The sequence below is a fragment of the Mauremys reevesii genome, linkage group 2 (assembly GCF_016161935.1).
Source record: "Mauremys reevesii isolate NIE-2019 linkage group 2, ASM1616193v1, whole genome shotgun sequence".
In the NCBI taxonomy this organism is placed as follows: domain Eukaryota; kingdom Metazoa; phylum Chordata; order Testudines; family Geoemydidae; genus Mauremys; species Mauremys reevesii.
Window position 1 is genome coordinate 94605549 of NC_052624.1, and position 23190 is coordinate 94628738.

Below are 23190 nucleotides of genomic sequence, written 5' to 3' on the forward strand. Positions count from 1 at the left end.
TTAATGAGTAATTAAAACTGCTATTGGATAGACAATCATGAACCTTTTGCCCTTGGAAACATTGTGCATGTTTTTCTTGCTACAAAAGTGAAACTTGTATAAATGTAACGGGTCTGATTCTCCACTGCATCAGTTTTACATTGGTGTCACTCCAGTGTTCAAAAGAATTACACTGATGTGAAACTGGTGTAGTGGAGAATCAGACTGATAACTTTCAAAGTAAATGTATTGACTCTTACTTTTTTTTTTTTTAAGTATGGCATAATTTGAGTCGCCTGTGCTGCCTGCAATATAATTTGAAAATCTGTAGCTTGGACATTTTTGGTTGTATAACTGCACCTTATGCATACACCTGCATGATTTTCTTCTCTTTTTCAAATACACTGTTCTCACTATTGCTTTTTTTAAATGCCTGACCAAGTTGGTTTCAGCATGTGTCCATTAATCAAATGTTGTATAGATGTTGTGCTTAAAAAATACCGTAAATCTTCCCTGGATACATTATTGAAGAGATCTTGAAAGGCAAGTAAGTGTGGCTTAAATTGTAGCAGTAGTTAGTAGCAAACCCCTATATTTAGGTTGCTTATCACTTTCCATTGTAAAAGAGTCTTGCAGCCTTTTTAAAAAATGTTCTAACAACTCAATTTTTTTGCTGCACATTTTAAAAACTCAGCAGGGAGAAGGCCCTTGGGCTAGTGAAATGCCTTTTGTTTACCCTATGCAATTATGTTCATGTTTACCTGAGTTAGGAACAGTGAAAAATTGCCATTTCCCTTCTCTCACTTACTTTCCTTAGTAAAATTTTGGCAGAATGCCTAAATAATAGTTGAACAAGATCATTCTAAATGGCTGAATCCATGGTGCTACCAAAGCAACAGCAGCACATACTGCATTGGGAGGGCCTAGAAGCTGTTTATTAATGGGTAGTTGAGGGAGAAGTTGGCTTCTCATATGCCCCCAGTGTCCCATTCCTCCCTTTTTGGGGCAGGAACTTCCCAAACTAGGATGGGGTGTATAGGGGAAAGGGGAGAGCAAGAGCTGGACCAGGCTCTCAGCATAACTCCAACGTTCAACCCAGCACTTGTTCTCTGCAGATCATCCCCCTCTAGTAGCACCACATGGGGCAGGAGCCCCCCATCTTCTGGATATGGTGGGAGGAGATTGCCGAGCCAGGCTCCCCTTGAAAACCCTACAGACCCAGCACATGGTGCAGGTGGCCCATTCCTGCTCTGGGATAATAGCCTTCTCCTACTAGCTGTTGTAACTCAAGAGGTAGATATCTGTCTGTATTGCAGGACTGAAGGCTCAGGGATCAAACCATGCTGGTGATGCACAATAAGGGTGATGATGCAGTTGGGCATAAAGGAATTAAGTTTTACCTTTTCCTCAAAAAACAAAAAGCACACACCTAGGCTCTCATATACATTAAAATAAACTTACTAAGGTTGCAAAGTCAAGCACTCAAATGTTAAGAAATGCCAATTTTACTGTTGCTCATTCAACCCTAATTCTGACCCCATTTCCATTTCCATTATGATACAGTTATTATTTATGTGATCACATACTGTTTTTTCCACAGAACTCTTGCCACATTTAATGCACAATTTATACACACCAGGGAGCAGAATTAAGGTTTCACTGGAAAATCTAGAATGTAGTTGCTGCTGCTGCTAGATTTTATTTTATTTTCTAACAAGAATGAGGTTATTTGCTCATGTTATTCAATGATTTCAATGAACAGTTAGGCCAACACTGAGCGCTTTTGAAAATCTCACTGTACTGTTTACTCCCCTTCCTCTTCCATACTAATTATTCATAATAGCAATCATTAAAATATTGAGTCAAAAATTCAAAAATAAAGTTAAAATTTTTTCAATATTTTCTTCAGTTTTAAAACTATCTGAGGGTGTAGTATTGTCCATGTATGTTTACACTACATATGAAATAAGTAAGCAAGAGGGAGAGATGACTTATACATATTGATTCTTTGTTTTCAGAGGCACTTTTCTTTACCCAAGTGATTGAAATAGGTCAATGTCCTGGATACACTTGTCTTTAAGATGAAATTTGCTGTACATATTATGTATGTTCAATCACTTTATTGGAATTAGGGAGCATTCCAAGAGACTGAAATAGATCCTGTGGGGATATGCGATTTTTCTATTTACGAGTTTTATGCTGCCATCCATCTCTAAGGTATCAGAGCATCTTCCATGTAAAATCAATAGCAGTACTATAACAAAATCCATAATGGACTTCATGGAGTCTCTGCCATTTCTGTCTTCGGGACAATTAATGTACTTTTAAACATTATCTGATAAATACATATGTTTGTTTTTAAGCATACACTATGCAGCAGATACACTGTAAAAGCTTCTTTGTCGGGTGAAAAAACTATTTAAAATATCTAATTTTATACACACACTCACACAAAATAATAGATGGTAATGACTTCTTAGTTGTTGTTATTAACTTGAATATGCAAATTTAGGGACAACTCCTGCTAGCTTTACTGACCTGAACAATCCTATTGACTTCCACAATCCCAGGATTTCACACTTGGATTATATCCATGGATTCAGGCTGAGTCATGCAACACAGAGAGAGATTTTATCTTGCCATCATTTTTTGCACAAAACTCTCATTGAGTAATCCCATTGTCTTCAGTGCATAAAGTTAAGCGTGAATGTAAATCTAGGTGCCATTGGGGCCATATTGTCTATCAAAGTTTTAAACAACTCAACTTGGCTGCTTTGAAATTTGAGAGAAGAGGCAGAAGGGAAAGAAGCTTTATTTCTTCTTGTCTAATTAAAAATGAGTTGCCATATTGTGCAGGCAATGGGAATCTTCCATAAAAATCAATGGCAACATAAGGCCTTTGGGGGAATATCTTCTTCCACTAAAATCTGCGACCCAGCTTATGACCCAGGGTTGTAGAGCTCATGAAGTCAATGAGACTACTCATAGGGCATAGAGTTAAGCATGCATGCAAGCCTTGGCAGGTCCAGGGCTGATCCTGCAAACATTTATGCAAGCAAGTGACTTTGCAACATGCACATATGTGAGTGTTTGCAGGATCGGGACTACTATTTACTCCCTTCCTGAGACCTTTGTTTGTCAAGTTTCAGTGAGAAGTTGTTTTTCTTGCAATGGAGTTGTTAGCCTCTGAAAATCCAAAACAAGGTTGCAGAGAGAGAATGAGGAGCCCAAGTCTATTTAAAACCCATTATCTAAATATATATCCCTAAGGGATGGTGGCTTACTGTTTTTCTCCGAATTCTTGTGTCATCTTATCTTTATGTAAAGATAATTTTATTCAAACTCTCTTTCTCAGGTGCCAGCCATCTTTCCTTGTTGTTATGATAGATAATTAAGTAAGAAACTTTGTGCTGCCTTGATGCTGCTTGTGAGAAAGGAAGTAGTTAGAGGGTGGGCACTTCTGCAAATGATAAACATCTTCAGGGCTTCTGGCCTGTGGGTATGTCTGCACGTTGAGTGAGAGGTGTGATTCCCAGGTTGAGGAGACATACCCTCACTAGCTCTCGTTGAGCCAGCATGCCAAAAATAGAGTGTAGCATAGTGACTAGAGGGGCTGAGTACGTACTTAGTGTTTCAGATGAGTATGTAGTCAGGGCAACTAGCCCACCCTCCATTCACACTGTTGTGGCTACACTCCATTTTTAGTGCGCTATCTTGATCAGAGCTAGGATGGGTATGTCCCCTAGAGCTGGGAATCGCACCCCCAACTCAAAAGGTAGCTGTAGCCCATGTCTTTCTCTTCTCTTTCATGTCTGTCTCCTTTCTCTTTCTTGCTGTCCTGTGTGTCTTTCTGTTCCTTGTGCATAACTTGCTTGTTTCCTTTCCTTGGGTGACTGTTTTACTTTCTCTGTTTATTTACTATGGCATGGTGTTAGATCACAGAAACCCCCTTGGGACCTGCCACCTGATGTGCCAAGACTACTTCTGCCTCTGCTTTCCCTGCCAAGCCTGGGACCCCAGCACCCTGTCTTGCTGAGCCAGACACGCCCATCTCCTCCAACACAGACCCAGGGTCTGAATTGCTTGCCCCAAAGCTGCAGACTTAACTGAAAGCAGCTCACAGAAGTGTTCTTGTCTTTAACACTCAGATGCCCAACACCCAATGGGGTCTAAAACCCAAATAAATCCGTTTTACCCTGTATAAAGCTTATACGGAGTAAACTCAAATTGCTCACCCTCTACAACACTGATAGAGAGAGATGCACAGCTGTTTAACACCCTCCTCCCCAGGTATTAATGCATACTCTGGGTTAATTAATAAGTAAAAAGTGATTTTATTAAATACAGAAAGTAGGATTTAAGTGGTTCCAAGTAGTAACAGACAGAACAAAGTGAATTACCAAGCAAAATAAAACAAAACGCAAATCTAAGCCTAATACAGTAATACAACTGAGTACAGATAATATCTCACCCTGAAAGATGTTTCAACACATTTCTTTCACAGACTGGACGCCTTCCTAGTTTGGGCACAATCCTTTTGCCTGGTACAGCCCTTGTTCCAGCTCAGGTGGTAGCTAGGGAATTCCTCATGATGGCTCCCCCTTTTCTCTGTTCCACCCACTTATATATCTTTTGCATAAGGTGGGAATCCTTTGTCCCTCTGGGTCCCCCCCCCCTGCACCCTTCTCAGGTTAAAGGTGGATTCCAGTTCAGGTGAGATGATCACATGTCACTGTAAGACTTCATTGCCCACTTGCCAGCACGCGCGCACACACACATACAGAAAGACTTACAGGTAAAACAGAGCCATCTGCAGTCAATTGTCCTGGTTAATGGGAGTCATCAAGATTCCAAACCACCATTAATGGCCCACATTTTGCATAATTACAAAAGGTCCTCAGAGTTATATTTCATATTTCTAGTTTCAGGTACAAGAGTGGTACATTTGTACAAATAGGATGATCACACTCCATAGATTATAAGCTTCGGAATGATACCTTACAAGAGACCTTTTGTATGAAGCCTATTCCAGTTATATGAGCATATTTTCATAAAATCATATAGAGTGCAATGTAACACATGGATTTTCAAATAAATCTAACAGTGTTAGGCATCTAACTCTCCTTGGAAGTCAATGGGATGTGGGTGCCTAACCCCCTTAGGCTGCTTTGAAAATCCCAGGCCTTGTAGATTGTTCTCTTTCTCCTGTTTGTCTCTTTCCTTCTTGGGTTTCTGGTCTTATTCTCCCTACAGTCTTTGTATCCATGTGCCTGTGTCTGCATGTCTTTTTGTTCCCCATGTTCCCCTTTTTGTCTCCCTTTCTGATTTTTCCTCCATATTCCACTTTTTCATTAATCCAGACTTGTCAACCCCAACCACTCAAAAATGGAGATTGCCTTAGAAATCATGAGATGGGGGGGGGGGGGATTGGGTTCTTTTATCTTCTGGTTTTTGAGCCCTTAGGGGTTCACATTTTCCAACTTTTCTCTGCATCCATGAGGGCTAGAAACTTTGTGAGAATTTCAACTTCCTTTTAAAATAATCATGTGACTCCAGAAGCTAGATCTATAAGAAGAATACCACGTATCTTGTGATATCATGAGAGTTAGCAACATTGCTGTTTATTTTTGCTTTGCTTCTTTTCTGTAACTTTGAAATTAATAACTGCATTTTTAGTTAGCCAGCTATGTAAAATACTATATTGTCTCTGAATAAACATCTTATCTGAACAGAATGCACATCAGATATAAGGAGCACACTTCCACTTGGGTAAAACACGTTGCAGAGGTTGAAGAGCCTGCCTAATATAGCACAATATCTATTATCAAGATTCTGTGCAAAATAAAATAATGATCAGAAATACTGCATAACAAGAAAACATTTTCATTTTAAGTGCATTTAATTTAAAATTATCTTTAGATTGTTAATAAATTGTTTTATTTTAATGTGTTTTGTCCCATGCTATAAAGAGAGGAAAATGGTCTTTAAAAATAAATAAATAAATAAGCTGACTGTCATGAAACCTGCTAATGAAAATAATTTACTTGTCAAAACCACTGAATTGTTACCAGATCTTAGCTGGATCCTTCTTGTTGTAAAGAGAGAAAATGCAGATTAAAGCAGCTACCTGCTACCCATTCCCTAATAGATGGAATAATTAAGTAAAAAAATTCCTAAAATCTGAAAATCAAGGCTAGTATCTAAGGCTTCAGTCTAGCAAAAAACCTAAACGTGTTTAATTATAAGCTCATGTGTAGTTCCACTGACATCGGTTTACAAGTTAAGCATGCATTCAAGTGCTTTGCTAAACCAGGAACTACTTCTCAACAATGTTGCTCTTTGCATAGTCATTTACGACTGTGAAAAGTGGATGCAAAACTGTACCAAAACAGTGTGGAAGTGTTTTACACCCACTTTGCTCTGGATTAAAGAACTTCACACTGTACAAGACAGTGGAGAAACTAGGCCCACAGTCTACTGCTTGAATGCTGGATCAATGGCTTTGAACAGGCCAGTTCAAGAGAGAGATCCTTATATGGCCTCCCCTCTAGTCCTCGACTCTTCCTAAGTCTCCTTAAACCCTACTCTTGCTTCCATTGAAATCAGAGCAAATTTGATTGACTTCAGTGGATGCGGAACTCCGCCCTCTGTAATGGTGGTCTGTGGATCCTAATTTGCAAATCACCATCATAAGTATTTGGATTCTAAGCCCTGGAAATATATCTTTTAGGAAAAAAATAAAAATACCTATATCTCATAGAACTGGAAGGGACCCTGAAAGGTCATTGAGTCCAGCCCCCTGCCTTCACTAGCAGGGCCAAGTACTGATTTTTGCCTCAGATCCCTAAGTGGCCCCCTCAAGGATTGAACTCACAACCCTGGGTTTAGTAGTCCAAATGCTGAGATTGGCTACAATGAAATACCCTTTCAAATTATAGAATTCTCTTTTCATTCCTCTTGCTTTATAGCAGTGGTTCTCAACCAAGGATGTGGGGCACCTTGGGAGGGAGGAGGGGGACACGAGCAAGTTTCAGGAGGTCCACCAAGCATAGCCAGCATTAGATTTGCTAGAGCCCAGGGGTAGAAAGCCAAAGTCCTGCCACACGAGATTGCAGTCCAGGGCCCCGAGCCCCCCACCCGGGGCTGAAGCGAAAACCTGAGCAACTTAGCTTTACGGTGCCCCCTTTGCTGTGGGGCCCCAGACAATTGCCCTAATGCTGACCCTGCCTTTTATATGCAGAAAAACTGTTGTTGTGGTACAGGTGGGCTGTGGAGTTTTTATATCATGGAGGCGGTGGGGGGCTCAGAAAGAAAAAGGTTGAGAAACCCTCCTTTATAGTAAAATGTTTGTTCCTGCATTTAATATTGTGTGGAAAAGAGAGAAAAAAAATACAGGAGGTGATGTGTTTGCCCATCGGTGGTAACATGATAGAAACCACTTTACCTATATGAAGCTTTGCAAAAATATTAATGCTTTCCGCTTTCTGTTCATGCTGGTCCTATTTCTTGGACTGTTCTTGTCAGTCCACACTTGATGGTCATTCTGCATGATTGCCAGACTGCTTTTCAATGAAATGTAACAGTCTGGGAAGCCAGTCAAGCTGTAAATTTTAATGTTGGAAGGAGAGAGGTGTTCTGATAAACAACATGGGCCTGTGTTCCTGCATAGATAATAGCATGAGAGCTGCAAAGAGGAGAAAAAAAAAAGACTTTCTTTGTATCATAACTTGATGTAATTTGCTTACCGTACTATTCCATGTTGAGAGCTTTCCCTTACATATGTGTATGTTGAGTTAAGATACATAGTGTTCATGTGGTTTATCTCTGTGCATTTAAGCACAACACCCAAACATAATCATAATGAAATACCCTACTTATCATGGTTCAGTTTCTACTGATTATTTTAGATCGGTTATTATGTTTATACAACTCTTATCTAAAATATATACTGATAGAAATTACATTGTAGAGGGGGAAATAATTAGGTTTTGAAAAGAAACAGAAAATTTTGTAGTTGAAAACTGATAAATCATGTCATAATTTTTAACTATAAAAATTGTGGTAAAGTTATCTCAATAATGTCAATTTTATGCACAGTAAAAGAGGTATTACAGCACTTCTCAAGTCAGATTTGTTAAATGGAGTTACACAGGAATTACTTTGGCCCTAGATATCTAAAGTAGCACATACAAATGACACATGCACAACAAAGAATTGTGTATTCATTAGTCAGTTGTGCACTCAGATAAGCATTTGCATGCAAAGTTAGCCATTTGGAATTGGGGACCATTCAAGTTAGAACTAATACTGTGGGACAGTTCTAAGATCTGGCCCTCTGTGTCATATAGTAACATAATATACATTTTTTAAAAAAATCCAAATTTTGCAGGTATTCCTTCTGCAAAGGCTATTGTAACTGATGGCACATGGCTTTAGCAGTAGCAGATACCATCAAATAAGCATGTAAATTGGAGATAAGAGTTTGAAGCATAAATTAGAGCTGTCATCACACAAATCTGGGCATACTGATTTGAAGAATTAGGTTATGCTCTATGAGAGGGGAATAGGTGTCACTGGTTCAAGAGCCTCTCTTTCTTCAATCTGCTTTACTCTATACTTTTGAGTAGTGGCTGTGCAAATCAGGAGCCACAGTGAATTTCCAGGAGACTATTACTTTAGTGCAATTTCACTGAGAGAGAGCATTCTAACATCATCATAATACTCAGCAATTGTAGGCCCTTACAGCCTAGAATCTCGAAGCACCACGCAAACGTTAACAAACATGTGTTACCCCTCCTTTCAGACCAGAGTTGCTGGGCTTGATACAAGGGGCTTCCACAGAGGTGGGTGGGAACAGAAGTTTATCCTCAGGTTATGTCTATACTATAATTAGACACCCATGGCTGGCCCATCCCAGCTGACCTGGGCTCGCGGGGGGTCAGGCTAGTGGGCTGTTTAATTGCAGTGCAGACATCCAGGCTCAGGCTGGAACATGGACTGTAGGACCCTGTGAGGTGGGAGGATTGCAGTGTAGACATACCCATAGACTGCAGGGTGGCATTGGAGCTACTCCAGTGGTTTCACTAGGTTTACATTCTCATCTGCAGTGGAACGAGGCTCGTGGAAGAGTTCCTAATAAAATGTTTCCCCTGCCCCCTCTCTCTCCCTCTCTCTCTCTGTGCATAAAGGAACCACACCAGTTCTGCTGTGGTGAGGGTCCTTGGTGACTACAGAGGGAGAAGTAGGATTTTCCCATAATTGGGTAAGTCTCACAGACACCCTTGTGAGGAGAGAATTATCCCATACTAACAGATGGCAAAACTGAGGCTGAGAGGTCAAGAGACTTGTTGAAGGTCACACAGGAAGTCTTTGGCAGCACTAAACTAGACCCTACATATATTGTCTCCCAGTATTGTGTTTGAATGAGAAAAAAATCCTTCTTCTGTGGTCTTTATAGTAATTCCTTCTCAGCGTATCTCCTGCATTACAAACATTTAGATTTTCAGAAAGATTTTAATGCCAGGGAGGTACTATTACGATAATCTGTTCTAATCCTGTGCCTACCACAGGCCAAAGAATCACAACCAGTGGTTCCTGCAACTAGCCCAACAACTGTTTCTCAAACTAGGCCATATCTTTTAGTGAGATGTGTTGTCTTGGTTTAGTGACTCCAAGCGATGGAGAATATCCCAGTTTATAAAAGTGAAAGGTGTAATTTATTTTTCTGAACACAGATTTGGGGTCCAAGGATTGCTGAGTTCTGCTGGCTCTGACACTGATTCCCTTTGGGCAATTCACTTCCCCTGTCTATCTCGCTTTTCCAGAACAATATTCTGATCTCTCACTGGGTTAAATGCAGAGGCTACACTCGAAACTCCAAAGCACTGCCGCGGGAGCACTCCCGCGGCTGCACTTTGAAGTGCGAGTGTGGTCGCGGCGCCAGTGCTGGGAGAGAGCTCTCCCAGCGCTGCACGTACTCCACCTCCCCGAGGGAATTAGCTTAGAGCTCTGGGAGCCGTGCTCCCAGCACTGGGGCAGTGTTTACACTGGCGCTTTACAGCGCTGTAACTTGCTGCGCTCAGGAGGGTGTTTTTTCACACCCCTGAGCGAGAAAGTTGCAGCGCTGTAAAGCGCCAGTGTAGCCAAGGCCTTAGTATTTTAAAGCAATGGGATTTAAATCAGTGCAGTGAAGATCTGATTTTGCCCTGTTTGTAAATATTATCTCCAGTTTACAAACTTCAGACAAGCATTTTGAGGGTCGTCAAGTGCCAAGTATTATTCTAAGAAAATCTTGTACTGTTATGATCAAGCCACTATGCTTTTTTGATAATATCTGTCAATATTTGCATATGTTATGAGCTGCTTTCATCAAAAGGCCCAATTCTGTAACTCTGAGCCAGGCACGCAGATACCACAGAATGTGCTCTGAGGCGAAAGTCTGGGATACACACCTTAAGGCATTTAAAACTACCTTCACCAAACAAGGACACTCCACCAGAGAAGTAGATTGCATCATGGAAGGACCACCCAATTATCCCAAGAGAACGTGCTTCAATACAGGGACAAAAACCTCCTGCAACTTCACAAACCTAGTTGTAACCAGTCACCCCACACTGGAGTTCATAAGAGGTATCATTAAACAATTACAACCCATACTCGATGGGGACCACATCATCAGAAGCAAGCTCCCCACAGACTTCACAAACCTAGTGAAAGTGGCACCAGCCCCTGCCATAACAGACACAAAACCAGCTGCTGTATCTCCATTGCTATGATGCTCAATACTCACCACAACATACCTTTCAAGATCCTATCACAATATGTGGTGTACCTCAGCCAGTACATTAAATGCCCCAATAATTATGTGTGTGAAATCAAACACCATGCTCTCAAATGAACTTATATAAAAAGTGATAAAAGACAAAAATGCCTAATCAGCTGTGGGCAGACACTTTTCACAAAATGATCAGTTCATATCTGCCCACTCAGTCCCTGTCCTCAAAGGAAACCCGCATAACAACTTCAAAAGATGACTCTGGGAACTGAAATGCATAACTCTGCTAGATACCAAAAATCAGAGATTCAATAAAGATACTGGATTTATGGTTCATTACAACACTCTGTAACCCACCAACCCTTCTTTGTGCTATGACTTTAGAGGTGTTAACTGCCCACTTCATCTTGAATGGTCTCTTATAACATTAACTTCTCATCTGTTCCACCCTGGTATTTAGCTGTTACAATCTGAGTACCTTTCCCGGACCTGGCAAAGAGCTCTGTGCAAGCTTGAAAACTTGTCTCTCTTTCACCAACAGAAGTTGGTCCAATAAAAGATACTACCTCACACACACACCCCATCTGTCTAGTATCCTGGGACCAACAGCTACAACAACAGTGCAGACAGCTCTTCACGTTGTGTAGTACTTTGCTGCCTGGTTAGTCTCATTGTTTACAGTGCGATATATTTTTGGAAGAAGGTACTACTTGGTGTGAGTAAAGATGGCAGAATTGGACCCAGAAGGTTAATTTGCTATTTTTTTCCGGGTGTGTTTTGGCTTATTTGTACACAATAAATCCTTTCTAGGTCATCTTCTATTTCTCAGAATTGCTTTGCTGTTGGTTCGCACTACGTATGCACTGCCCCCAAAGCATTTTCCCATTAGATTAATTTGTTTATCCTGTTCTACACTCACATCAGTTTTTTTTCACCCTGATCATCTCCCCAATTGGAAAATTATCCCACAGATTAAATCTGTCTACCCTTAGCAGGGTTTTCTGTTCCATCTTTTTTGATACAGGAGGATATAGAAAATATCCTTCTCTTGAGAAGCAAACTGAGTTAGAAAACCATGATGGCATTATTCTGTATTGTAAACTTTTTTAAAACTGCCACAGTCAGCTAAAAAAAATATCAGAACAATAGAAATAAGAGCCTTGGAAACTTCTGAAGGTCAAGGATATCCTCTTCTACCTTCTGCTGAGATTAAAAGGTCTCTATGTGCAAAGACTGTTATGGGGCCAGATTTTCAAAGCATTGCAAGGACCACTTCCATTTATTATTATTTTTATTTCTTTTTATTACTGTAGCCCTAGGAGCCCTAATCATGGACCAGGAACCCATTGTACTAGCCACTGTACGCACACAGAACAAGAAGACGGTCTCTATGCCAACATGTTTACAATCTAAGTATAAAACAAGAGACAACAGAGGGATCTAGATAGCTAGGGGAAGACAAGGGAATAATGAGACAGTATTGGTCAGCATGATAGGCAGTGGTCTAAATACGCCAATTTAGCCAGATTTTCAGAACTTTGCTTCCATATAGGCACCTAAATACGAACCAGATTTTCAGAAATGTTCAGCATCTATTGCAGGTGATCTATTTTGAAAATCTGGTCCATATTTTACACAGTGAGACTCTCTTATGTTAAAGGTTTGGGTTTTTTAAGTGTGGGTTTATTTTTTTTTTTTTTACAGTACTGGTCCAAAAACCAATGGAGCTCTGCTGATTTACATCAGCTGACCTAGTCCACTATTTATATGCAATGGTTCACTGTAATAGCAGTTTGCACATTGCAATGCATTGAAATAATTAGGGACTTCCATTCTCATTCACTGCAAATGACAGATGGGCCTGAACCAACTCTCCAGATTCAAAAGCTCATTCCTTATAAACATATGAACATTTGCAATCTTTGGCTTTTTTATAATTACAGATAAAATAAATGCCAACTAACCCAATCTGCCACCTTTCATTCAATTGTTAATTGGCTGATTTCTTTTAGGAAAAGTAAATTTTAATTGTATCACAGTTGACTAGAAGGGAGGTCCACAGTATATTACATACAATAGTTCATGATTTATGTCCCAAAGAAGTTTTATTTTTTTTGTATAGATACCTTTTTAACTTGGTTACAAGGAGATGAACTGTGGAAAGATTTGTCAGTCTCAATTCCCTTTGACACAGTGATTCAGTACCGTCACTTCTTCTGAACTGGAGCTGTCAAATTTGCTCCCCAAATGTGAAGGAGGTCAGTTTGTGGTTTCTAGCAAAAATCATAACATTTACAAATCCTAGCATTACCTCTGTATATGATAGCAGAAGCTGTAAGTCTAATTGCAAAGTGATTCTGTAACCATCAGCTAGAGAATAATGGCTTGATCTGAAGTCTTGACTTCAGTGAGCTTTGGGTCAGGCCATAATAGCAAGCGTTGAATGCAATGTAAAGGTGCAAAATCTGACTAATCTACTCCAGTAACGTCTTTCTGCCAAACTCTGGTAGTATTTTTGTTGACTTTTCCTGTAACATTTACTGTTTTGACATTACAAAAACAACTGGTTTGCAGAGGGGATAAGTGTTTTAGATAAAATAAGGAATGATTCCATTGAAGTCAAAGGCAAAACTCCCATTGACTTCAATAGGTGCAGGTTGGAGCCCTTGGTCTCTTCTTCATTTTTGTTGTTTGTTTGTTTGTTTGTTTAATGAATATTATGCTCTCTGGACTGTAATATCAGTGGTTGAAATCCTGGTCTGAATTTATGTTGTGGCAAAACTCTCACTGACTTCAAGAGAGCCAGGATTTCACTCTGTGATTTTATCTTTGTCCTACTGCCTCACTTTTTCTATCATGCGCAAAACTCCCATTGAGTTATTGGGAGTTCTGTGTTCAGAGGGCTTGCAGCAATTTAGAAGTTTGTCACTTAGCAGACCAAACGCTTAAGGTGTAGTGACACTGCTGTAAGAGGAATTTTACTACCAGTGATGAAATTGGCCCATAATTTTCAAATGGTTTTGAATGCATTTGCTATGTTCCATTACTCTGCATGAACCTATCTATTTCTGAAATACTACAGTCACCCACATTATTTATTTACAACCTACAACAAGCAGGTCTGTTTTAAACTTACCTGTTACTTCTCTCCACACTGAAAAGTTCATTTTTCTTTCACTTACATCTTCTGCTTCCTGCTCCAGAGACCTGATTTACAAACTGTTCAACCCTATTCACCTTTGTGCAGGTTGTGCAGGGTATAAGTGACAGCAGAAAGTGGTTCTATTTAAAAAAAAAATGTTTCAATTGGGTTCTCCCTCCTGTACACACATTGGGCCAAATTCTACTTAATTTCATCCTATGTAAATATGAAGTAACCAAAATCTGCATAGTAACTCTGAATTTACATTGGTATAATTGAGGCATAGGTGCTGGAACTAGGGGTGCTGGGAGTGCTGCTGCACCCCCTGCTTTGAAGTGGTTTCTATTATATATGGGGTTTACAGTTTGGTTCAATGCCTCTCAGCACCCCCACTATAAGAATTCCAGCACTTCCGAGGGGCAAATCCCTACCCCGATACTAGCCTGAGAGGCTAGTCTGAGTACTGAGGATATGCCCAAGGGAAAGAGGGGCCTCCTAAACCCATGGAGTGGCTCCATAGTTATTCTGTGGATGCTACTACAGCCCTGTGAAGTTGTGGGTTAATATGTATTATGCCCTAACACAAAGGCATCGTACTGGGGACCCCTGGAGAATCCATGCAGTGCTAGTTTTTGGCCACTCCCTCATTGTCTCAGTGGATGCTAGCATTCCAGAAGCACCCCTTGCATAGTCTTGTGGAATCTAGGCTCTGCCTTTGCGCAGTGAATCACTCCACTTTTTCTGTCTTGAGGAGTTTCACATTCATGGAGGTGGGTGCTGGATTTTCCACTGAAAGCAGAATTTGGCCCACTGTTCTCTGTAAATCAGACTTTTGAACAGGGCAATATTATCAGCAAGTCTAAACCACAAACACCTAATATACACTCTTTACTTCTGTCTGCCAGTTTGCTTATATACCCCCAAAGAACTCTATCAGATTCATTTAACATGTTATTTTGGCTATCAATCTATATTGACTTTCCTTTCATTGAGTCACAGCACACAACAGTCTTGCAAAAGGTACATTGTGTTCTTGGCCAAAATGTCCAGACTCTTACCCTTAGCCATTTCCAGTGAGGCCTTCAGGCTGCCCAGCATTTTGTTCTCTGAATCCTTTGTTTGATTCTTTCCCATATAAGGGACTTGCTTTTGCCACTCTTGAGCCTCTGTTACTTCCTCCCTCCTGCCTGGCAAAGCCTTTTCTCTATACTTTGCTATATTTGTCAGAATTCTGCAGGCGTAATTCATCGTAACCAGCATGCTAATTTTTCATAGTTCCAGTTGTTTAATAACTCAGTTCAGATGCAGTCGTGAGCTGTTTAAATTTTTCACTTTACCAAGGGAAAAGAGCATTTGTCTGTCCCAACATGTGACTTTCAACTTCTTTTGTCAATATGGATGTTGGACAGAATTCCTTTTGGGGGCCGAGTGTTGTCTGAGGTTGAATAAACTCAGTTTTCAGCACGGGGGTTTATTCTAGATCTTAGAATGTGTGTCATGACAGCATCGCATTTGAATGAGAATCATTAAAATAAAATTCATGATGGGGTACTGCCTCTCCCTCAGGTGACAGGAGGTAGGAGCAGAATCAAAGGGTGCATGGAAAAACAGGTTCCAGGACTGAGAGGGCCACATAGTCACTGAAAGGGAAAAGCATTGTTACACAGTTAGGCATCTGCTACATTCTGCTATTAATGCAGCTGGAGAGATGGTCTGAGTGCTGCCATGCAGGTTTAAGAGGGGCAGATAAGCTCTGTGAGACAGTACAAGACACAAAGTGGTGAAATATCTCTGTTTGGGGTGAAATTTAGGAAAGAGCTGTGAAAGAGTGTCTGCCAAAGTAAGACAGACAAGTGATGTGACTGGAGGCAAGGAGTCGAATATATCAGTCAGGGATTCTAATGAGAAGGCCTGGTAAGCCCAGGTATAGTAGCAAGTCCAGAGCAGGAAGGAAACTTTGCAGTATGATGCAGAGGAGCTGGCAAGAAGATTCTGGTCTCCATTAGTAATTAGTGAACATTACATGACAGAATTAACAGAGCAGACAATCATCCAGTGATCCATTCCCTGTTGTCCACTCCCAGCTTCTGGCAATCAGAAAGAGACTATCTTGGCTAATCACCATTGATGACCTATCCTCCATGAACTTATCTAATTATTGTTTTGAACCCAGTTATACGTTTGGCCTTCACAAACATCCCCTGACAACAAGTTCCACAGGCTGACTGTGCATAGTGTAAAGAAGCACTTCCTTTTGTTTGTTTTAAACTTTCTGCCTATGAATGTCATTGGGTGACCCCTGGTACTTGTGTTATGAGAAGGTGTAAATAACACTTCCTTATTCACTTTCTCCACACCATTCACGATTTTATAGACCTCTATTATATCCCTCTCGTAGTCATCTCTTTTCCAAGCTGAAAAGTCCAAGTCTTTTTAATCTCTCCACATACAGAAGCTGTTCCATACCCCTAATAATTTTTGTTGCCCTTCTTTGTACCTTTTCCAATTCTAATATATCTTTTTTGAGATGGGGTGACCAGAACTGCATGCAGTATTCAAGGTGTGAGCGTACCATGGCTTTATATAGTGGTATTATGATATTTTCTGTCTTATTATCTATTCCTTTCCTAATGGTTTCTAACATTCTGTTAGCTTTTTTGACTGCTGCTGATCACTGAGTGGATGTCTCCAGAGAACTATCCACAATGACTCCAAGTTCTCTTTCTGGGGTGGTAGTAGCTAATTTAAATCCCATCATTTTGTACATATAGTTGGGATTGTTTTCCAATATGCATTACATTGCATTAATCAACCTTGAATTTCATCTGCCATTTTGTTGCCCAGTCACCCAGTTTAGCGCGATTCCTTTGTAACTCTTTGCAGTCAGCTTTAAACTTAACTATCTTTAATAATTTTGTATTGTCTGCAAATTTTGCCATCTCACTGTTTACCCCTTTTCCCAGATAATTTATGAATATGTTGAATAGCACTGGTCCCAGTACAGATCCCTGGGGGACACCATTATTTACCTCTCTCCATTCTGAAAACTGACCATTTATTCCTACCCTTTGTTTCCTGTCTTTTAACCAGTTACTGATCCACCAGAGAAAAATTAAACCTGGTTCCTGTCAGGTGAGGCCTGAGGTTAGGGTTGCCACCTCTGAGGTACAAAAACCCAGGACATCTGGGATGATCCTATGCCCATAAAACTGGACAGCTTGCAGTGTATACTGAGCACCCTTACAGATTTCCCAGGACAGCTACCTCAAAAAAGAGACAATCGTTGGAAAACCTGGACAGGTGGCAAACTTACCTAAGGTATGTCATTAGCAGAGATAATCAAAGGTGTGACTTTATACCTGATAAATACAAATAGTTAATTTATTATGGCAAAATGTACAAAAGGAAAAGTGAGGGGAAGAGGCAAAAAGGGAACAGGGCATGTAGAGAAAGAAGAGAAAATCTGAAAAATGAATTTTTTTTATTTCCCTCCAAAATGTTCACAGAAAATTCTTACCTTTTGGATTATTTCAAAGTTAGTAGTTCAAGGATCCAGTGCAGGTAAGCATACAGAAGTTTTGATACCTAAACGTAACTGTCAGAAACTCTTGGTTCCGTAAATGTAAGAAAAAAAGAAACATTTTCTTATGGTTTCTGGTATTTCTTTAGGTTCGCCTGGAAATATGGCAAGAGCCATCCTTGTTGCACAGTATGTTGGTAAATCATTTCAGGTCTCCAAACAAACACCAACAGTGCAACAATGCAGATGGCAGATGTGTGAGAAATACCTAGACAGTCAGATATGTAAGGATAAAAACAATTATTTGAATTTTATGAAACCTCAAGAAAGGCTTGGTTTGGTTTGAGTTGTGGATGAAGGTTCAGGAAGTGCTATTTTTGTGTCACCTATCATTAGTTAGTACAACAAGCCCAGATTTTTGCCCCAGATCCCTAGCCAAACAACATTAAAGCAAAACTGTTGTTGATGCCATAGAGGGTCCCATCTTGTTGGAGTGTGATCCCTAAACAGCCCTACTCAAGGACTGAACTCACAACACTGGGTTTAGCAGCCTAATGCTCAAACCACTGAGCTATCCTTTCCTCCTTTGAGGTGATAACTGCATATTATTTTTTATTTATTTTCCAAGCATTCTTGAAAGCATGAAACAGAAATCTCCAAAAAAGGACTAATGTGGCACTCGTGAACATTTAATCATTAACCAACTAGAGAGTCTCCATCATAAAGTGTTAAAAAACCTAAAGTGCTTGGTACTATCCCTTTAAAAGGAAATGCACTTTGTCTACTATGAACCTAGTTACAATTGCACTGGTTTCTAGTGATTTTTAGTGGGATAGTTACACACCTTGATTTGCTATATAGTTACATGTTCCACACCCATGTTGAAAATTAGAATGTCAATACACATTATTTGTCCATACATCTTGTTTCTCAATGTACTATAAACAAGATGCTGTAGTATGCTAAAATGAGATGTAGAAAGAATTTAAGAATAAAACAGAACTGGAAACTATCTTGTCTAATTAGTAACATGGGGATTAGCTCCTGCCTGTTTTTATAAGAGGTAAAGGAGAACTGTGTTTCTGTGAACCAGTTTTTTTTCTAATAGTGTAATACTCTTCTGTTGTGTTTGGCAGCTCTGCTGTGAGAGATTTTTGGCATCGGCTTGAATATTGATCCTATTACTTTAATCAGTAATTTAACAGACAAATGAATGCATCAGAGTTGTTTTTTAAATCAAAATATTTATTGACGTTCCATCCATTTAAAAATAAGCAAACACATAAACCTTGTGTATACAATGGAATCCACTAGTAGTTATGATAGTCCAAAATAGTATTGGCATGTCATGTGAAACTTAGGTGTGACAAACTGGAAAGAAAAAAAACAATAAAATGCATGAATAGGTAAATATTGGGTAACTGGATGATTAGTTTTCTGAATACCATTTTTAAATGAAACAAACAAACAAACAAACAAAAGCTTGTATTTATCAGTATTAGAGACTAAGGGCTAAATTATAATTTTACTTGGATGAGAGGTAGCATTTAGATGCACTACCCCAGGAACAGTCTAAGAAAGAAACTGATTTGAACAGTCACAGTTCCTCCTCTGGTTTCCTCTTCCTGGCTTATTCCAGAAACAGATCATTTTTTCCTCTGTGCCGGCTCAGCTGGTGTGCTGGGGCTCTGCCCATTGCCTACTCCTATCTGGCCACTGCCTGCCAACCTACATGATGGGGGCTGTGAGGTGTTCTGTGGGGGCTGCCCTATCCCACAGAACACCAGGAAGGCTGCACCCCTGCAAGTCACAATCTTGCCCTAAGTACTACCATTGATCTTTATGAATAGTTAAGACACTTAATTTTGGCCATGCAACTGAGATGGAGGGAATTTTAACAGTGGTCAAATGGATAAGCCAGTTTGAGTATACAGAACGCAGATAGAATAGTCATTCTCAAATTATTGCCTCTAGATCACCAGTCTTTGAGGTCCCTTCCTGGTGGAATGAAACATGGTGACCCTCAAACATTGTGGATATGGGGTGCTGCTAGAGAGTGTGTGTGTGTGAGAGAGAGAGGATGCAGTGTGCAGAATGAAATACTTGGAGAACAAATGAGAGAAAATGTCAGTGTAATAACATGAGGGAAATTGCTCCAGGATCCGCAATTATTAGAAGTCGAAAACATGCAGGCAGAATGGCAGTATTGCAAATTGCAATCTTTAAAAATTTGTTTTTTCTTAAGGAATTTTTTTCCTGTGTAGTATTTATTTCTGCTCCACAGTGATATGGTTTCTAGGCTGATATAAAATTTCTCTTTTCAAGCTGCTTTGACCAGAATGTCATCCATAAAGAGGTATAAATATACTCCCCTTAACTAAGCCACTACCCACACCAGAACCTGGGTGAACTCTCTTGGAAAGAGTAATTCAAGGGATAGTGACGATTGAGGGATTGGGCCACATATTTGTAAGAAAATCTTCTGAATCTTTGGTGACATAATCTTATTGGTCATGGCAGTATTGTATGTTTCCTATATATCTAGTGATGTTAAACAGTCCCCTGGAGAACCTGTGGTGGGAATTGATTAGAGTTTCTTTGTGAAACCTGAATTATATTATATGTTTGTTTAGACTTTTCTGAGCCAGCAGTGCTCAGACTCTGCCTGAACTCCTCAGGGTAACACAAATAATAAAATGTGATCCTATGTAGTGTGTGTGTATATATAAATTGTGGAGGAGACTCCACTTCTCTATCTCCAGAAAGTGTTCTGTGCCTTATTAGATCTTGCTTTGTTTTTCTGTCCTGTGTGAAATTGACTGCATGGGAAATGAGGTGAAATACACACTCCTGTGATTCAATATTCTTCTTTTATTACCTTTAGGACCCACTTGTATGAGAAAAAGTTCTGTATCGAATGGATAAAGAACTATCTATCTCTCAAGGATGTTACATTTCCTTCTAACCTCCCTGCTTTTAGGAATAAGACTTGGCTGTGATTTATTTTTTACCTCTAAAATGAGCTGCTGTCTAATTCTATCTGATTTGACTAATATTAAGGAGTGTTTAGTTGTCAGGAGTGAAATCCTGGCCTATTGAAGTCAATGGCACAATTCCAATTCATATCAGTGGGAGCTGGTATTTCAGTCCTACACATTATTATTTACAGGGTCTATCCAAACAACTGTTCTGCTGGGTCAGCTTGCCTGAGAAAAGAATTCACTTCAAATATCAGTTGATTTTCTGTGTCTGATATAGTCAGTGTCTTCCAGATTACATAGTCAAAGCCATTTAGATACTCTAGAGAAAGACAGCCAATGTGACCTTGCATAGATTGAATTTCAATATTTTACCTACAGAAAAAGATATTTACTGCAGTTCATTGTATCTACAAAATGCTGCCAAAGCAAGAAGATAGGGGATAGCTATATTTGAAGAGTGTCCAATGCTACTTCCTATTTTCTCACTGAAGCCCCATCTTTAGATCTGAACATTTCCTTGAAAATAAATAATTGTCTCCTCAGATGTGTAGCAGGCATCACTCTGGGGCCAGCAGGCCTAGTGGTCAGGCCATGGCCAAACAGTCTCTCTGAATTTTGGGGCAACTCTTCCGGGCATTCTGTGGGGCCTGGCAGCCAACACCTAGTTTATCGTGCCCTCCACCCCCAATCCTGCCTCCAGGATCTCTCAGGCAACCAGTGGGAGGAGGGAAGGGTAGAGGGACCTCTCCCTCTCCCTCTCCACTGAGTCCTGGCACAGGACCCAAGCAGGGAGAGGCCAGGGATGGGCCAGTCCCTTGTAGCTGCTGCTCCAGGTTAGCCTCCCCTGGGCTGCTTCCTACCTTCCTTGTTTTGGCTTCAGTTTGGGGTGTAGCTCCAGCTTTCTCTTTGCACAGTCTCAATAATTTAGAGCCCCACTCGAGGTTGGTGGGCAGCTTCCCACCTCACTCTCAAAGTCCAGTTGTTCTCCCATAGTCGGGAAGAAAGGAGGAAAAAGGGGAGGACTTTGGTCTGCCAGCCAAGTCTTACTCACACTCCCAGTGTTGCCCCTGTAGATTGCTCTGCTTCAGCAGCTTCTGCCTTCTTGCAGCTAGTCTCTCTTTCACTCGCCCCTAGTCTGCCAGCCAGAGCTGCCTTTTAAGATGGTCTTCTACAGGGAAAATGCCTGGCAACTGCTGAAGAGCATGGCCTTCTTGACCCAATACTGTCCCACCATTCCTTTAACCTTAGTGTGGGGTCTATAAACCTCATCACAAAGTGACTATGTCCTTTGATATGGATGCTCAGATCATATCTACTTCAAGCATAGAAATATCAGCTTTACTGTGTTGCCTTTTATAAAATGTTATTTCCTGTCTGCTTAGTGTTCTGCCCTCATTTGGATGTCCCCATTCTGCCTTTAATAACTTCCACAAAGGAAGGAATGAAGGGGAATGGTTGTCACTTTTTTAACCTTAGAGAAAATAAATCTTCCTTTTCGATTGTTGTTTACACCTTGTTCTTAAAGCCCTAAATACCTCCACTACCCTTTTAATCACAGCACTAGAAAATTCTCCTTGGAATAATCTGTCATGCTGATCTTGGTCACACTGTGCTGATCCAAAATCTGATGACAGCTTCCATCTTCCACAGAGAGAAGATTCAGTGAACAGCTCATGGATTGATAATTTGATTTCTTCTTATATTCTGAAGAAATTATGAGAAACAGGGCAGCTGGGAGAGGAGGGGAAAATGTGCCTTTTCTTTTGTGGCTGAGGCTTATCTGAATACTTTAATTATTTTTCTCTTCCCTTTTTAATAAGCTATAATTCTTTGAAAGCCTTCTCCACTAGAAAAATCACTTCTGCTATATCCGCACAGCCCAATTGCCAAACAGAGATGCCTTCATAGGACATCCAAATCCCAAACTATAATGTTCAGATTGGTATTTAGCATGAAAATGCTGATTTTATGCACCTTGGTTCTCACTGGGATGTTCATATATGTGGTAACATGATATACCCCAGCCAGAGACACACAAAAGCCTGATTCCCCAGCAGGTCCAAGTTATTAACTCCTCCTCGGGGAATTTCTACACTGCAATTAAATACCGTTGGCTCGCCTGTGTCAGCTGACTCAGGCTCCAGGGCTTGGGTTGCAGGGCTGTAAAACTGCAGTGTAGGTGTCCGAGCTTGTGTGTTTAATTGCAGTGTAGATGTACCCCTAGAGCAGGGTTGGGCAAACTACGGCCCGTGGGGGGGATTTGGCCTGGGAGCCATTTTAAGCTGGCCCCTGAGCTGCACCAAGTAGCTCGACCCCGCTCTGGCCGGGGCGCTGTGTTGGGGGCCGTACCATGTGGCTCAGTCTCGCTCCAGCCGGGGCACTGGGTCAGGGGCCGGGGTGTAGGGTCAGGGCCAAGCCGCGTCACTCCAGCCCCCTGCCCCAGCCCTGATCCCCCTCCCACTCTCTAAACCCCATGATCCCAGCCTGGAGCACCTTCCTGCACCCCAAAATTCTCATCTTCAGCCCCACCCCAGAGCCCATACCCCCTCCCACACCCTAACCCCAATTTTGTGAAGCATTCATGGCCCTCCATACAATTTCTATTCCCCGATGTAGCCCTCAGGCCAAAAAGTTTGCCCACCCCTGCACTAGAGGCCCAACTTATTACCACCACCAATTAGTCAGAAGAAAGCAGTTTGTACTCTGCACCATGTGGTATTAAAGCATCAACAGAAAATGTCACACTAGTAACTTAGCTGGTTCCTGGGAACATTAAGAACCAGAGGTCTTCTGT

The 23190-nt window shown here is 40.7% G+C and overlaps 1 protein-coding gene across 20 annotated transcripts in view; it reads left to right on the forward strand.

Annotated features, from left to right (window-relative positions):
• HECW1 (HECT, C2 and WW domain containing E3 ubiquitin protein ligase 1) overlaps positions 1-23190 on the forward strand; it is a 451523-nt gene that overhangs the window by 129646 nt on the left and 298687 nt on the right. For 7 of the 20 annotated variants that reach the window (XM_039525998.1, XM_039525999.1, XM_039525995.1 and 4 more), the window contains exon 2: positions 16986-17213. The exons of the other annotated variants lie outside the window; for them this stretch is intronic. The gene's annotated coding sequence lies outside the window, so the exon portion shown is untranslated. The remainder of the gene's footprint in view (positions 1-16985; positions 17214-23190) is intronic. 20 annotated transcript variants of the gene reach the window in all.